Here is a 6,276-nt window from a genome sequence, read left to right as displayed (position 1 = left end):
TGGTTCACAGTCATAAGGCAACTGTGCACACACATTTTCACAAGCACTGAGTACTCTTATTAAAATACATACAGTATATACTTATTTCAGAACATAATTTAATATATAATTAAGCAGCAAATCAGCATATTAGATTGGTTTCTGAAGGATCATGTGACACTGAAGACTGGAGTAATGATGCTGAAAATGCAGCTTTGATCACTAAATTACATTATCAAATACAAAGCAGTTATATTAAATTGCAATAATTTTTCACAATATTACTTTTTATTGCATTTTTAAACAAATAAATATGAACATTAGAGAATTATATGTCGGTCTAACAGACCCCAGAACTTTATGTGTGTCATTGCATTCAATAACTGTAATATTGCATATTATGTACGTTACCATTTTTGAAATGTATAGTCCAACAGTTGTAATGCCTGCTTGCTGGCAATGTTTATTATTAATAACGCTGTTTACATTATGTTGCTTGGTTTGGCTTCGTAGTGTGACATTAGTAAAGCCAACCAAGAAAAAATGACTGGTGTCAGATGTTATGTAGCAAGAATAATACATCCATTTACACATAATGTATAAATTTTGCAGCATGCATATGGAATTTTAACATTAAATATGCCGTTTATATCCCATTTTCTCCTCTTCAGCATGATATTTACTATCGAACGTTGCGCTCATGTTGGTATTATAATATGCACAGATATTTAGGGAGATTATTTTAGGCTGTTGCGTTTTGTTGTGTTGATGTTTGCTGTCTGTTTTGACTTGGCATCCGGAGATTCGATATGGCAGGATTTTACAAGCAATGTGGTACAACAATTTGAACAAACTGGCATCATCTTGTCACCCTGATGAGCTCCCCGGAGACCAGTGTCACTCTTTGATCCCTCTTTCCGAGTCCAAACGGATGCTGAGAGTAGATGGCGGTGTCCTGAAATAGTCTGAGCTCAAAGTTTCCCACATCATCCAGCCTTTCAACCCCTAGCTGCTTGTATGCGAAAGGGGAGCTGGAGGGGGGTGACGATCTTTCATTTATTTTGGGCTACTACGTGTAACTCAAAAGGAACGTTTCCAAAACACATGGGATCTCTTTTATTAAGAATGCGTATGCAAGAGCTTGTGCGTAAAACCTACGTGTGAATGTTTTTGTGCAAAATTCATGATTCATCAGTAAGTTCGCACTTTTCTGGTGGAAATGTTGCATGATTTATTTTTATTATTTATTTATTTATTTTGTCACATAAGTACAAACACATACACCGAGTTAATAATAAATGAGACCTATCAAGTGCATTGTCTATTTTCCCTCATATTTTATTTCATTAAAAATGTGGCCACAGCAGCAGCTTTCACATATATTCACTTTTTTAAAGTATGGTGGTTGAGAACAGTGCTATTTTAGTATTGCTATACTATTACAGTTTGTTTGATTGTTCTCATTTTGAATTATTATTATTTTTTTATTATATTTTCCATTTCCATTTTAATTTGAGCTAAAGTTGTAATAATTTAGTTGTGATTTTGTCATGTTTAGCTACTTTTTAAATGTCTATCCACAGTAGTATTTAATTTTTTTTTATTTCAGTTTTAGCATATTGAGATACTAGTGCAGTTTTTTTTTTCTAAATTTGAATTAATTATTATAGTTCTTCTAATTTTGAATGACTTTTATTTTAGTTTTTGTATCTATTATAATTTTTTTAATGTTTTGTAATTTAATTTATTTTTAATATACTTTAGTTTTCATTTTTGCATTTTCTTTTTAATTTTAATTTTAGTCATTTTGATGCATGTTTTTCATTCATTCATTCATATGTCCTTATAGTTTTTTTTTTTCAGTACTTTTTATTTCAGTTTACAGGAGGCCTATTTATTTATTTCAGTTCAGTTATTTCAATATTTTAAACTAAATGAAAACTGTTGCTTTGACAACTAGCTGAAATAAAATGTACATATATGTAAATAATTTAATTTAGCTCAAAGGGAATCATTTATGATTTTATAGGGAATTTGAACAGGATCACTGTTTCATGGCTGATCACTGAGTCGGCCGGCGATTCACTGAATGAGCCGCATGACATCAACTCTGCACTGGATATTAAAATCCAAAATATAGTGAAAACACTATTAATAAGCAGATCGGCAGATTAAGACATTAACTTGTAAGCACAAAACACAAGATACTTCTATATAACCACTAATAATAAATAACCACTCAACGTCTCGTGCAACCGTGATTGTGTTGCTTTAACCTTTTCATACATGACAACTTGACTTTGTGTTTATTTGTTCTATAGTTGTACATGTTGCAATGTAACATGAAACTCTAGGTTGATCAATAATTAACTTCAATGCAGCACTACTGGCATGATGCTTGACAATCACGTGAGAAGTTAAAGCTGCAGTAAGAATCATCACCTTATTCCTTATTCAGTCACTAAAAGATTTAATACAGGGGGCTTTTTCAGTAATCATATATGGGGGCCAAAATCAATTAGGTGCAACAATAAGCCTTCTTCATCTTTTAACAAAGAGCTGTATGATTTTATATTTGATTTTCCCACCTATTCCCTTCCGTTGATTGTAGCACGCACAGCACATCAGTATCTGCCCACCCACCGCTGTATAAAAGCACTAGAGCGATCACTGCCTGTGAAAAGCAGTCATCCTCCTTCAGCCAAAAGCCTTCTCTCAGCAGAAAAGAGCAGGGTTACAGAAGCTCAGGGGTACAGTAATAACCATATAACCACTCAGCTGTGCCTAATATAGACAGAAGAAGGGCAGATAAACAAAAGGTCAGTAAGCATCATTCTTTCCAATTTACTTTACCCAGTGGGCATATAGGTGGGTTAACAATTTAGATATCCTTTATGCAATCTAAGGGTTTTTAGAAAGCTCTGGGACAGAGGGATTTCAGATAATTGATTGATTGATCGATTGATCTGTACATCAGTGCATCAGCGCTTGTACATATAGTAAACACAATTTATAATAAGCTAATAAATTATAATCTATCAAATCAGAATGCATTACAATGCATTAATTATTGATGAAATTGATCTAAACACTTGAAGAACGAGATTTAAGCACAAGTCTCAATTTGCTTTCTGCATTGAACTCAATTCTATACAAGAAACAATTGCAAAATCTTATTTGAGATTTTTATTTCCTCTGAGTGGACATCATGTCACCAGAATAATACATATATGAGGAGACTTGATGTTAACTTATTTATTGAAACTCCCCGGTCCTCTGCTGCATATAGTACTGATGTAATGTGGTTTTTGAACTTTCCTCTCTGAGTCAGGAAGGTCTCAGCTCTGCAAGCTGCTAAGCTAGTGTGCCTCAAAGACATGAAAAGATTATGGCCATATATGTGGAGGGATGGAGACATCTATGGACTGCGGTAGATGGAGCTGTAGGCGGCTGCTCTATATCCTGTGGTTTTCATCTGTCTGCACACTGCTGTCCACTGCCTGAATGGACTATAGCCTTGTCACTTCACAACACCTGAATAAACCACTGCACAATCAACTAGTCTGACTCAGAAGTCATATGGGGACTCTTGCACTTCACACTACATGATTGATACAGCAGAGACACTGGACAACTTCCTTCTTTCATGTGGGAAGAAGTAATAAGTTGGCTCATTTTTGGCTCATTCATGACTATGATTTGCATTGGCCCCCTTTATAGAACTATTAGTAGCAGTAGTGGTAGTAGTTTGGGTTATGGTAATAGAAATAAAGCTGAAAAAAATAAATAATAATAATAATACAAAAAACTATGAAAATTAGAAATCTTACCTTAAAAACAGATATACAGTGGGTACGGAAAGTATTCAGACTCACTTACATTTTTCACTCTTTGTTATATTGCAGCCATTTGCTAAAATCATTTAAGTTCTTTTTTTTTTTTTTTTTCCTCATTAATGTACACACAGCACCCCATATTGACAGAAAAACACAGAATTGTTGACATTTTTGCAGATTTATTAAAAAAGAAAAACTGAAATATCACATGGTCCTAAGTATTCAGACCCTTTGCTCAGTATTTAGTAGAAGCACCCTTTTGATCTAATACAGCCATGAGTCTTTTTGGGAAAGATGCAACAAGTTTTTCACACCTGGATTTGGGGATCCTCTGCCATTCCTCCTTGCAGATCCTCTCCAGTTCTGTCAGGTTGGATGGTAAACGTTGGTGGACAGCCATTTTTAGGTCTCTCCAGAGATGCTCAATTGGGTTTAAGTCAGGGCTCTGGCTGGGCCATTCAAGAACAGTCACAGAGTTTTTGTGAAGCCACTCCTTCGTTATTTTAGCTGTGTGCTTAGGGTCATTGTCTTGTTGGAAGGTAAACCTTCGGCCCAGTCTGAGGTCCTGAGCACTCTGGAGAAGGTTTTCGTCCAGGATATCCCTGTACTTGGCCGCATTCATCTTTCCCTCGATTGCAACCAGTCGTCCTGTCCCTGCAGCTGAAAAACACCCCCACAGCATGATGCTGCCACCACCATGCTTCACTGTTGGGACTGTATTGGACAGGTGATGAGCAGTGCCTGGTTTTCTCCACACATACCGCTTAGAATTAAGGCCAAAAAGTTCTATCTTGGTCTCATCAGACCAGAGAATCTTATTCAGGTGTTTTTTTTAGCAAACTCCATGCGGGCTTTCATGTGTCTTGCACTGAGGAGAGGCTTCCGTCGGTCCACTCTGCCATAAAGCCCCGACTGGTGGAGGGCTGCAGTGATGGTTGACTTTCTACAACTTTCTCCCATCTCCCGACTGCATCTCTGGAGCTCAGCCAAAGTGATCTTTGGGTTCTTCTTTACCTCTCTCACCAAGGCTCTTCTCCCCCTATAGCTCAGTTTGGCCGGACGGCCAGCTCTAGGAAGGGTTCTGGTCGTCCCAAACGTCTTCCATTTAAGGATTATGGAGGCCACTGTGCTCTTAGGAACCTTAAGTGCAGCAAAACATTTTTTTGTAGCCTTGGCCAGATCTGTGCCTTGCCACAATTCTGTCTCTGAGTTCTTCAGGCAGTTCCTTTGACCTCATGATTCTCATTTGCTCTGACATGCACTGTGAGCTGTAAGGTCTTATATAGACAGGTGTGTGGCTTTCCTAATCAAGTCCAATCAGTATAATCAAACACAGCTGGACTCAAATGAAGGTGTAGAACCATCTCAAGGATGATCAGAAGAAATGGACAGCACCTGAGTTAAATATATGAGTGTCACAGCAAAAGGTCTGAATACTTAGGACCATGTGATATTTCAGTTTTTCTTTTTTAATAAATCTTTTTTAATGTCAACAATTCTGTGTTTTTCTGTCAATGCTGTGTGTACATTAATGAGGAAAAGAAAATGAACTTAAAATGATTTTAGCAAATGGCTGCAATATAACCAAGAGTGAAACATTTAAGGGGGTCTGAATACTTTCCGTACCCACTGTAAAATAAGTTTAATCTAAAGTAGTACAATTATTTAATATATATATATATAATAAATAAAAGCTAAAGATAATTTAAAAAAAAGAATACTTCAAAAGCATAAGAAAATGACTAAAACCTAAACTAAAAATAAAAACGTAAAAATTAAAGCTAATTCTAAATATTAATAAATAATTCACTGAACAAATTTGGTGTAGAAAGTATTTTCAATCATACATTACTAATACATTTAAAAAAAAAGATAATTACAAAAAAACGAAAGTTAACATTAACACAAAGTTTTGAAGTAGAACAACTGAGCTAGTATAGTAGTATATTATGTAGAACATACTCCTATAAATGTTTGGCAACACTTTATTTTAGGGTCTCTTAACTAGTTGCTTATTAGCATGCATATTACTAGAATATTAGCTATTTATTAGTACTAATTAAGCACATATTAATGCCTTATTCTACAAGACCTTATTCTACCCATTACCTAAACTTAACAATTACCGCGCTAACTATTAATAAGCAGCAAATTGGGAATTTATTGAGGGAAAAGTCTTAGTTAATAATGTATATGTGTTCCCTATTCTAAAGTGTTACCAAATGTTTTATTTACAACCTTTTTTACAGCACATAGTAGTATGTAAATAATATTAAAATAGCACTGGTTCACTGGAAAATATAACATTTCTTTATATTAAATTAAATTATAATATCTACTCAAACATTTTCTGTATCTGACAATTAAAAAAAACAAATTTACTCAGTCTCTCACAGTTAACTATTAACAGCATCAAACATGCATGCACTTTTACACAAAAGAGCAAAGATCATTGTATTGT

This window comes from Onychostoma macrolepis, chromosome 01 (assembly GCF_012432095.1).
Source record: "Onychostoma macrolepis isolate SWU-2019 chromosome 01, ASM1243209v1, whole genome shotgun sequence".
NCBI classification, from domain to species: Eukaryota; Metazoa; Chordata; class Actinopteri; order Cypriniformes; family Cyprinidae; genus Onychostoma; species Onychostoma macrolepis.
The sequence above is the reverse complement of the archived record's forward strand: the minus strand, read 5'-3'. Positions refer to the sequence as shown.